Here is an 11,799-nt window from a genome sequence, read left to right as displayed (position 1 = left end):
TAGAAAATACTTGAGCTGGCCCAAATCCTTGATTTTGAAAGAAGCATGAAGGATGGATTTAATGATACTAAACTCAGATAAAGAGTTGCCTGCTAGTATGATATCATCTACATAAACCAAGAGTACAGTGAATGTAGTAGCAGTGGATTTGGTAAAGAGAGAATGATCTGAGTTGGCATGTTTGTATCCTTGATCCAATAATAAAGATGTCAGCTTCTCATACCATTTCCTTGAAGCCTGTTTCAATCCATAGAGAGATTTAACCAATTTGCAAACCTGGTTAGGTTTAGAAACTGTGATGCCTGGAGGTAATTGCATGTACACATCTTCTTGCAATTCACCATGAAGAAAGGCATTATTCACATCTAACTGATGAATGAACCAGTTTTGTATGGAAGCCAAAGCAATGACAAGCCTGACTGTTGTCATCTTAGCAACAGGTGAATATGTATCAAAATAGTTTAAACCCTCTATCTGGTTAAATCCCTTAGCAACCAAATGTGCTTTAAATCTTTCTATGGACCCATCTGCATGATGTTTGATCTTGTAGACCCATCTGCAGCCAATAGGTTTGACATTGGGAGGCATGTCAACAATTTGCCAAGTTCCAGTCTGAGCAAAAGCAGTAAGTTCAGTCTCCATGGCCTTTTTCCAACAGTCAAATTTACTTGCTTCAGCATATGACTTAGGCTCAGTGTGTGTTTGAAGTGACAAAACAAAATTGAAGTGTTGGTTAGACAATTTATTATAAGAAAGAAAATCAGTAATAGGATATACATAAACAGTATTGCAGGAAGAAGAAGATGATTGATTGGGGAGATGGCATACAAAATCCTTGAGGTGTGATGGTGGATTTCTAGTTCTAGAAGATCTGGTAAGGGAAGGTAATTCAGGAGGTGAAGCAGGAGAAGGTGGAGACTGAGGGGGAATGTCATCAAAAGCAGAAGGATGAATATCAGGTGAACTGTCAGAAGCAATGTCTGAAACAGGATAGGTTTTGGAAGGAAAATACTCCCAATGAGTAACATTAGGATTGATGTAGGGTAAGATGTGATCATGAAATGTGACATGTCTAGAGATAAAGATTTCTCTGGAGTTCAAATTGTAAGAGTTAACTTAAAATCAAGTTCAGAATTTCAGAAGCAACGTGCCACGATGGAGAGCAACGTGCCACGATTGGTGGTTTCAGATCCTGAGGCAAGCACTGGAAAAATCGTGCCACGATGGAATCGTAACGTGGCACGATGGTACGCTGAAGGAAATAAAGAAAACGTATTTTCAGTGCAGATTTGTTCCATATTTTAAGGGTTACTTTTACTATAAATATAAACCTTGTATCAGATGAAAAAGGGAGTAGAAAACAGGGTTTAGAAGCCAACATAAAAAAACTAGGGTTTATAGAGAATTCTCTTGGCAACAACACTAGGGTTGGGTTTGTTTTCGATTCACCTTGAACAAAGCACTATTAGGATTGAGTCTCTTGGTCACGGGAAGAGGCTGGGATTTTGGGTAGAATTAGGTTTGAAGACTGATTCTTGTAACCCTCTGACATCTCTTTGTAAAGAAACTCATATCATTATAGTGGAACGGAGAGCTGCTCTCTCCCCCAGAGTAGGTCATCATTAGACCGAACTGGGTAAACAGATTCTCGTGCTCTCTCTCTCTCTCTCTCTCTCTCTCTCTCTCCTCTCTTGCTGTTTTATTTTGTTTGTTTTATTTTTGTCATCCGCTTCAATTGATTGCTTGGTATTAATTTGCTCCACACATCAAGTTTATTATTGGTGTGGTTTTCACAACGAATCCGCAACACAAATCATAAAGAACAAAGCCCTTGAAACCTGACTTGTAACCCAAGAAAACACATTTTCTGGCTCTTGAATCAAGTTTAGTTCTATGAACCTGAAGTGTGGATGCATAACACAAAGAGCCAAAAACTTTGAAAGAATTGATGTCAGGTAGTGAATCATACAAAACCTGATAAGGAGAAAGATTTTGAAGTAAAGGAGTGGATATTCTGTTGATCAAAAAAGTAGCATGCAGAACTGCATATGACCAAAAAAATTTAGGGAGTTTAGATTGAAATAATAAGGCTCTAGCAACATTCAAAATATGTTGATGTTTTCTTTCTACCCTACCATTTTGTTGGGGTGTTTCAACACAAGATCTTTGGTGTTCAATGCCTTTAGAAGCATAAAAATCAGGAATGAGAAATTCAGGGCCATTGTCTGACCTAATGACTCTAGGAGTGATATGATGTTGTGTTTGAATATTGTGAATAAATTTTTTAACATGTTGTGAAACTTCAGATTTGGATTTGAGTAAAATAACCTAAACAAATCTGCTAAAGTCATCTACAATGGTCAAGAAATATCTGTGGTTATGAACGGAAGAAACAGCATGAGGTCCCCAAATATCTAAATGAAGCATATCAAATTTTGAAGAAGCATGAGATTTACTAAGAACAAAAGACAGCTTTTTGTGTCTAGCAAAGTGACAAATGTCACATGTAGCCTTATTATCATAAGTAATAGAGGGATACAAATGGTTCATATGAGACATTCTCCGATGAGAGAGATGTCCAAGTCTAAAATGCCAAATGGCTGAAGAAGGTATTACAGTGAAAGAAGATTTATTGGAATCAGAAAAATTACAAAGGGTGGGGGAAATTTTATTAGAAAATGAAGGCTGATTAGAAGCAGAAGCATGCAACACCAATTTGTATAAGCCATTTGTCTTCTCACCCAAACCAATCATCTTCTTGGAACTCATTCCCTGAATAGTACAACTATTAGATGAAAAGTTTACAACACAGGAAAGGGATTCACATAATTTGGAAACTGAAATAAGATTGAGTTTGAAAGAGGGACAATATAAAACATGAGTCAGGTATAGGTGAGAAGTAAAAGATACAGTGCCAGCATGATCAACTATGACAGAACTACCATTAGGTAAATTGACATATGTAGGTTTAATTTTATAAAATGAAGAAAATGAAGATAAAGAAGAGCATATATGATCATTTGCTCCAGAATCTAATAGCTAAAAATCACAAGATGTTTGAATAGAACAGGAAATGACACTAAAACTACCTGTCTGAGAAGCATAGCTAGATGAATGATCTGGGAATGAAGAAGTATTGATGTGATTGGAGACAGGTACTGAAGAGGGAGAAGCTGAAGAAAGTAGATTTGCTTGTTGTAATAAGGCCACGAGGTGATCATACTTCTCTTGTGTCAGACTGAAACCAGAACCAGTTGCTACCATATCAGAAGTTGAGGAAGATTTGCTTGCATCAGAAGCTTCAGCATTGGTGGCATTGGTTGAATTATGGGACTTAGTAGAATTAGGGTGCCCATGTTTCAAGTAACAAAATTCAACAGTGTGATTATACCTATTACAAAAGGTACAATATCTGCCACTTGATTTGTTGTTAGAGGCATTAGCAGGTCCTTTACCCTTGTTACCAGCAAACTTCTTTGAATCATAGGCATTAACAGAAACACTAGATTCATCAAGAGAGATAGGTGTAGGAAGTAAAGAGTTTTGGCTCTCTTCCTGAACCACAAGTGAATACACTTTGTTTATTGGAGGTAAAGGATCCATGAGAAGTATTTGAGTCTTAACCACAGAAAAAGACTCATTCAATCCAGTCAAAAATTGCATGATCTGATCCTCAACTCTATAATTCTTTGCCATACTAATTGCATCAGTTCTGCATGTATGAACACAGTTGCATGTAGGAATAGGACGATGGGAATTCAATTCATCCCAAAGAGTACGAAGCTCAAGAAAATACTCCAAGACAGACTTGGTACCTTGCTTAAGATTGTTGATTTGAGAGCGCAGATTAGAGATACGAACACGATCAACTTTGGCAAAACGCTCTATCAAATCTTCCCAAGCTGAGATAGCAGTATCATGAAACACAATGGTTTGAGCAATAGATCCAGAAACAGAATTCAGAATCCAAGAGTGAAGGAGATAATTGCAACGTTCCCAAGCGTTCTGATTAAGATCATCAAAATCAGGAATTGGTATGGATCCATCAATGAACACAAGCTTGTTCTTCGTGCCAAGAGCGCGTTTCATAGAACGACTCCAAGCAAGATAATTGGATCCATCCAATTTGGGAGAAACATTAAGAGATGTAGGACTCTCGCTAGGATGAACATAAAATGGAGAATCAGTATCTGGAGTATTGTTGCGTGGAGCCATTGAAAAACAGAGAAGAAGATGAAGGAAGAAGAAAGAAGAAACTGCGAAGAAAAACGCAGAAGAAATAGAGGAACAAGAAGCTTCAAGAAGAAGCAAGAAAAACGAACAAGAAGCTTCGGTATGAAGCAAGAAAGAAGGAGGAAGAAGAAAAAGCTTCAAGATGAAGCTTTAATGGCGGAAGCGTTGTAACTGAATCGTAACAAACTTTTCCAACCAATTGGGAAAAGTCACTGATACCATATTATGAGAGAAGAAATGAACAAATGAATATTCTCATTATTAAATGAATCAATACAAAGTACAGCTATATATAGCTTCTAGGAGGTGTACAATACTACAATAAGCTGAATCATAGAGTATTAATACTCTTCTAACTAACTGAAACTAACTAAAAACTAGCTAGGGCATAGTAACTTGCTGCGCAAGTTATCTATCCAAACACTCCTTATTGGCATGTTTCTCTTCATTATGTATTACTTTCCATGTGTAAAAAACTAAGAACGTTAGCTATTTTTCTTCAGCCTCCATTCTATTTTGCTGTTGCTTAAACATGCTACTTAGGTGAGTGAGCTTAGCCATTGGTTACTTTTTCGTCATGGAACGACGACATTTTCAATAAATAGCAGTTCCATTGTTGGTTTTCTCTTCATAGGAAGTCATTGACTGTAGCTGCAGAATCTAGTATTGCAGATTTCACTACAAAAAAACTGGTGAATTCCGGCAGGTTTATTGCGGCGGCTACCAATAACTGCCATTTTAAACAGTACGTTGTGGCGGTTTTAGTGACCGCCAGTATATACCGTGTATTACGGCAGTTTTAGCCGCCATTAAACTCTATTAATATTAAATAATTTATGTTGTGCATTATGGCAGTTTAAGCCGCCGGTATTCTCCAATTTTTTTTTTGGCCAGCCCTTTTACTTTCCCTCTCTCGAAAAACAAATTTTTACTTTCCCTCTCCTCTTTTTTAGTGAAATTGTCCCTCTCTTTTCTTCCCTCTTATTCTTTTCTTTTTCACTTCTTTATCCGTAAACAAAAACTCCCCTCCCTCTAAACAAAACACTTCTCTCTCGTCACTGGATCTTTCCCCACCGTCTATCGGAAACCTTTGCCGTCGTCTCCCACTTCATGAGGTAAGTTCGTTTCCGTCGTCTCCAATATTTTAGAAACTGCAAGGTTAATCGACTCCCCTCTTTGTTTCAGAAAACATACATTCCTTGCGAGTTTATCATCATCATCCCTCCATTGTTGGTGAAAAATGCAGGTTTGTTTTCTAATTTAAGTCTTTAATTAGGTTCAATCTCTCTTTTGCGTTATTTCTTAAATCCCATATGAAAACCCTAATTTATTTTGATGTTCCCTTCTCGTAAGCAATTTTACTTTGGGTTGGTATTATTTGTTCATGTATCAAGGATTCAATGTTGCTCTGGTCTAATTTAGATTTTGGAATGTGAAGACATTTTTCTTTGATGTATATTCAATCATTTTTTTACAGATCTTGGATGTCAAATTTATCATTAGTCCAAGAATAATTCGGTTATTTTTATTTTTTTATGGATTTTTTTGCTTAATCAGTCAAAGATGGAAGCTTATCAATTTTTGGATTTTGGGTTGTGGAATAGTTTGGGTTTTCATGATTGTTTTTGTTAGTTTGGTTTTAATATTTATATTTTAAATGCTTGGTGTTCTTTTCATTCTGAAGGTGAAGCTTTCTAGTTCTGAGTTTCATGTTATTTTTTAAATCTTTGATTTTGAAACCTACTTGTAAAGCTAAAAGCACATGAAAAAAAGCTTAATTAGTTGGATTTTAATGAACAGGTTGATTGGAAAAGTAGTTGCAGATCACTATCGCAAGTGGATAATTCAGCAGACTCAGTGAGTAGAATTAAACTAATGTCCAAGTGCCATCAATAATCTCAATATGTACTATTTAAGTGAATATATCTTCGTGTGGATTTCAGGTGACGAAGTTGTGTGACTCGAGGTCTTATGATGATGGTATATATTGTGTCCAGTGAACCAAGGTGGGTTCTTTCATATCCATTGGCACAAATGGTGCTCAAGTTTGCCATGACATGCGGGTTTCAAGTGACTCTATTGGCATGTCTGTAGGTCACAAGTATGAGATGAGAAAAGAATTTGGCAAATACACATTGAACTAGCATTAGTAATAATGTTTTATAAAGTTAATTGTATGTATGTAGTGAAATTGATGGCAATTTTTATCTTTCAACTTGACAGGTATAATGGTCCTGTGTTGACAAAAAAACTTGCTTCTAGTGGTAATGATAATCAGGTATGCCAACTCACACAACTTTGAGACTAATAGAGCACTCCGGTGTCCCCTCACCCGAGCACTCTTTTGTCTAGAGGTGGAACTTCTGACAGGTGTATTCGTTAATGGCACTAGATGTCACTTTGCACAGCATGGCAATTCATCTGAGTTTCCTTGATAGAACGCAGCAGAGACACCTTCGTATGAGATTTGGAAGAGTTTGTTTGACGACAATTGCACTAGAAATTGGGTAATATATATAGTTTGCTTTAGTATTGAATCCTAGGTGATTGTACTGCTATCATCCCCTGCATTTAATTTACTATTTTGCATTCTAATTTATGAACAACAATTGTGGAAATAACTAATATTTCTAAAACTATTTTACCGATATACTCTCGATGCAACTTATATGAAGCAGGAACTAAGAAAAAGACTTTTGAATTTCATATCTATTGCCCTGTAAATGGTGTTAAATCATTCTTTTACTTACTGATTTATAATCTCAATTGGTGTCCTTAATATTTTTCTTATTTATATTTGATGTTTAGTTATGTAAATAATTTATATATACTTTGTGAAAGAGTCAGTTTGGTGATGGTATTTTGCAAATATTGTACATGATATGAGCGGCTACTATATTGTTTACATATAAATAGTTAGTTTATACTCTAGTCCAGCCATATTGGACAGAAATCAATTGTTAATACCCCTTATGGTTACTAATTGGTGTGATACAATTGGTTGTTTACTCTGCAGATAGAGAAGACCAGAAGTTTGGGTTCACAGTATCTGAAGAAGACATGTTTCTGAATGGTTCTCAGCCATGCTTGCCAACAGAATCTAAGGTAGAATCTACGGCAATGGAAACAGCTACACATTCTCTCAAAGAGGTTGTCCATTTATGTACAGCTTGACAGTCCATTTGTAAGGCCAATTGACCATATTGTATGAGGTCGTGTTGTTATTATTTAGTCTTAACTATTGGTACTTTGTGTGAATGATTGAGAATATTTTTGTTTTCATTTGTTAACTCCAAATTTTATGGTGCTAGGACATTTAAGTATTCTTTTACACTTCAATATGTTTTTCCTTTCTTTTCTATCCTTTGTAGCATAAAAGGCTAGACTTTCATATTATGATGCTGAAGACTTTACAATATTGACATTGCTGGGTGAAATTATTCTATTATATTATGAGAAATTATGGAGAAAAGGCTCAAATGAATAAGATTATTTTCTACCATTTTTTTGTTGCAAAATGTACAAATTATGGCAATTAAAACTGCCATAATCTGCTATTATTTTTTTAAACAAATGGTGGACATTGTAGCGCACTACTAAAAAAATGTCATTTTCGAACGGAATTTCAGACGGATTTGGGACGAAATTTACGGATATTTCCCACGGATTTCGGACGAAATTATGTTTTCGGACGGATTTCGGACAGAAAGGGCGTTGTCCGAAAAGACCGCGTCGCAAATAATAGTTCCGTCCCAAATTCCGTCCCAAATATCTTTCAGACGGATTTCGCACGGTTTTCACACTAACTATGGAATTTAAGTTTGTGGGATATTGGACTAAAATTGGGACGGATTTCGGACGGAATTAAATTTAATTTCCTACAGATTTCGGACGGAATTAAGTTAAAATTTCCTACGCAATTCAGACGGAATACAGTTAAAACTTTCTACAATTTTCGGACAGATTTAAATTAAATATTCCAATGGTTTTCAAACGGAATTAAGCAAACCCTTATATTCAATGATGACTTTAAAATTTCTATGCTCCACACTTTTCAAACTAGATTATGGGCTTATTTGCGAGAGAATTGCCACAAAACTAATATGCAAAATATATAACTATGCATAATTAAATCTTGTCTCATTCATATAATTCATTCAAGAGTAACATCAATCAATACACATACACCTCTTAAAAAAAACATTGATTCATACATCAACTTAATTAAACAATACATAAGAGTAACAATGACTTTTATTGTATTCAGGAGATATTCTTGAGGCTTCATCACATTGGCAATCATTGGCAGCCTACATCACTTGCTTATGCCTGTAGAATAGTAAAAAAAACTGATACACTTTAATTATGTTAACCATTCAATGTCAAAATCATCAACAAAGATATTTAATCACAGAAGCACATAATACAATAAGCAACAACACAATATGCCTTCTACATCACATTTGACAAAATGAAAAGAGACAAACACTAGCTGGCATTGAAAGTTCACAAAATTTTCCCCATCAGCAGTATGGTTAGGCTATGTTTGGAAGTAAAATAAACATAATTGTCTGCCCTACACAAGAGCCTGCTACGTCTTCTGAGGGATATATGTGTTGACATTTCTTTAGAGCTATGTTAGCTTAAGCTTTTAACCATGGATGTTTATTATCTCTCTCATTTGAAATGTAACAGACATTACTTCACATCAAAAGCTACTCACTTTCACTTCTTTTTTTTCCACTTTCCTTCAACACTTTCTTCCAAATAGACATTCTTAATTCCTATGGATTCTATTTCAGATAATGAAACTAATAGAATGTGACCAAGACTGACTTAATGGTACTAATGGAGCAAACACGTATTAAGTAAAACTCAGCAAAATCATAAGTTATATAACAGACTAACTAAGCTAATCTTAACTAATGATCAAGTAGTTTGCATTAAAAATAACTAGGCCTATTAAAAGATAAAGGAACTAGAACAATGTTAACAAAAGAGAAGATCATTATGCATATTGTTACTAACCTTTAGAACAATGTTTCATTTCCTGATCTTGTCACTTGCCATAATGAAACTGTAGGTGCAAAACCAGGAGTGTAGGTGCAAATGGATACAAGAGTTCAAGAAGATACAGAAAAATAGAGCAGCTCCCTACACACAACATTCCTACTCAAATAAGTATACCATATGCAAAAAAAAAAAATATGCATAAAAAATTGTAGGAAACATACCTGATTTGCACCAGAACACTAAATCTCAACACACCATATCATAGGAAACCACCTCATGAGTAACTCTAATCAGACTGCAGAAACTGCAACCAAGAGAACCCTAAAATGAAGCAAACAAGTAAAGAAAATATAAAAAAGCATGTAAAGATATAGCAGAAAATCAGACATAAAGATACAAGCTGCCGCTATTTACAGTAACAAACTCTTGAGATTACAACTAAAATACTTACACAACCTGTAAAACAGAATTGAAAATCATGTTAAATGTACAAATTACATACTCAAATTTTAAGTTGAAACCATGAATCGTTCTGTCTAACTCACCTATCCAAGTTTCCCAGTTCACTTTCTCAACGTTTTGGGTTTCAAGTTCTCTTTTAAGCTTGTTCACCTGCATTTAACCAAAAGTGAGAATAATAAAGAAAAGGAATGTGAAAGACAAAAGTGGCGAAAATGTGTTACCATGTTGACCTGATGCCGATATGTTGATGAGGGAAATGCAGATACACAAATGCCAACGAAGATGTTGATAACTGCATAAATTACAATTACCCAAATATAAAATCAATCTATAGAAAACAATCAAATAATTTTGAGTGTTAACAGAAAACTAACAAGCAGAAATCTAAAAAAACTCAAATTTTACATATAAACAAAACACACGGAAATGAAACAAACAAGAAAATAGGTCAGCAAGCTAATCAAATCAAATTACAAGCAGCAAATTCAATCAAGGATTGCTAAAAACACAATTCAACTGAAACTGAATTCACAAGCAGCAACTAACTAACACTTATTCTTCAAAATTTCTCGAGTTCAATCACCAAATAAATCAAATCAAAACTTCTAAACACATGCAACAAGAGATGAACTTGGATCCAATGGTTTGACTAAATTACAATACCTTCCCGAGAGTACAACCAGAGCAATACCAGCAACACCGACACCAACAGTGATAACATTAGCGTTGAATATTTCCGAACTAACTTCGCCGACATCGATAATCGTCACAATTTAAGAAACAAACCTTCATAATTACACTTCTTAAGCATCTTTACAAGGATCTTAAGCCATGTTGGATGCCAAATTCTTGTTGGTTAATCTCATATACTTACGGTTAACTATTGACACTCTAACTTAATACCCATTTTTACTCCTACCCTCCCAAAACACAAGAATCACCTTCATTCTATCTCCTAAATATAATAAATCCGGTAAAATAATTCTGATGAGATGAGGAACAAAAGTGACCCATTTGTGATTGAACGAACATGAACAAACATGATGAAAAGAGGAACAAACCTTATGAGATGAGAGCAGTAACAGTTGAATCCGATTTCAAGAGCAAGAACTGGAACATGAACAACAAAGGCGATGAGAAAACCTGGTACACAAACGCGATAATCAACAAAATCTGAAACAGGAACAACTCGGTGGAAAACTGGAACACGGCCAACACGATGGAAAAGCTGGAACTTAACTAATGGGGTTCGATTTCGTTGATGATGGGTTTCAATTTCATGATGATTGATTTTGATTTCAATGAAAATTGGAAATTTTTGTTGTTGTGTTTAGGGTTAGTGTTGTTTTGAGTTCAAGTGAAAAAGGGAAAATGATGAAAGGGAGTAATGTTAGGGTTTAATTTTTGTAAAAAGATGAAGAGGAAAATTCATTGAAGAGGGAAGTTTTTGGCTTTCAATTTTGATGAAAATATCAAAGGGGGGAAATTTTTTAGCTGACCCGCTCAAATGAAAAGAATTTGTTCTTCAAATTTTGTAGGTTTAATAATAATAAAATAAAATAAAAATAGCGTCCGTCCGAAATTCGTCTCAATATTTCACACGGTTTTGGGACGAATTTGTTTTTTTAATGAAATTCGTGCGAAATTTGTGGGAAAAAACCTTGTTTGAACATGCCATAAAAATTTCACACGATTTTGGGACGGAGTTGGGACGAAAACTCCGCTCCTTTAAAACTGTCCCAAATCCGTCCGAAAAAATCAGACAAAAACTCATCCGTCCGAAAATTCCGTCCGAAAACACTGTTTTTTTAGTAGTGGCGGTTAAAACTGCCGCTATGTACATTTTTTTTTGTTGCTGAAAATGTATATTACGGCAGCTAAAACTGCCGTTTTATTCGAAATTTTAGCTGCCGCAATGCACAACGCGTATTCTGGCAGTTACCATGGCGGCTCTTATTAAACTGCCGTTTTAAACTTTGTGGCAGGAAAAATTTCGGCAGTTTTGAAAACGACACTTTTGTATATAGTGGCGGCTAAAACCGCCGCAACAAGCAAATTTTAGCCGCCGGAAATCACGCGATTTTTTGTAGT

General features: G+C 35.3%; 3 long non-coding RNA genes across 15 annotated transcripts; 2 read left to right on the top strand and 1 right to left on the bottom strand.

Annotated features, from left to right (window-relative positions):
* The first annotated feature begins 4,916 nt into the window (after positions 1-4,916).
* Positions 4,917-6,674, top strand: LOC146946402 (uncharacterized). Of its 5 annotated transcripts, XR_015026729.1 has the most exons (5): positions 4,917-5,479; positions 6,034-6,090; positions 6,177-6,334; positions 6,457-6,511; positions 6,626-6,674. It is a non-coding gene; the product is annotated as an uncharacterized LOC146946402 (long non-coding RNA). The 5 variants fall into 5 exon arrangements; XR_015026727.1 differs by having other exon boundaries at positions 6,177-6,511; XR_015026726.1 differs by lacking the exon at positions 6,626-6,674 and having other exon boundaries at positions 4,917-5,348; positions 5,419-5,479; positions 6,177-6,574.
* A 4-nt stretch (positions 6,675-6,678) lies between these two features.
* LOC146946401 (uncharacterized) lies at positions 6,679-7,566 on the top strand. Its single transcript, XR_015026724.1, has 2 exons — positions 6,679-6,740; positions 7,250-7,566. It is a non-coding gene; the product is annotated as an uncharacterized LOC146946401 (long non-coding RNA).
* Positions 7,567-8,358: 792 nt separating this feature from the next.
* LOC146946400 (uncharacterized) lies at positions 8,359-11,231 on the bottom strand. Of its 9 annotated transcripts, none has more exons than XR_015026723.1 (6): positions 10,770-11,231; positions 9,939-10,000; positions 9,792-9,858; positions 9,468-9,567; positions 9,262-9,387; positions 8,359-8,562 (listed from the first exon to the last, which is right to left on the bottom strand). It is a non-coding gene; the product is annotated as an uncharacterized LOC146946400 (long non-coding RNA). The 9 variants fall into 9 exon arrangements; XR_015026721.1 differs by having other exon boundaries at positions 9,930-10,000; positions 10,770-11,217; XR_015026722.1 differs by having other exon boundaries at positions 9,468-9,550; positions 9,930-10,000; positions 10,770-11,170.
* Between the last annotated feature and the right edge of the window lie 568 nt (positions 11,232-11,799).

The sequence above is a fragment of the Medicago sativa genome, chromosome 2, assembly GCF_051527215.1.
Source record: "Medicago sativa cultivar Bolivia chromosome 2, Bolivia_mono, whole genome shotgun sequence".
In the NCBI taxonomy this organism is placed as follows: Eukaryota; Viridiplantae; Streptophyta; class Magnoliopsida; order Fabales; family Fabaceae; genus Medicago; species Medicago sativa.
The sequence above is the reverse complement of the archived record's forward strand: the minus strand, read 5'-3'. Positions and strand labels throughout refer to the sequence as shown.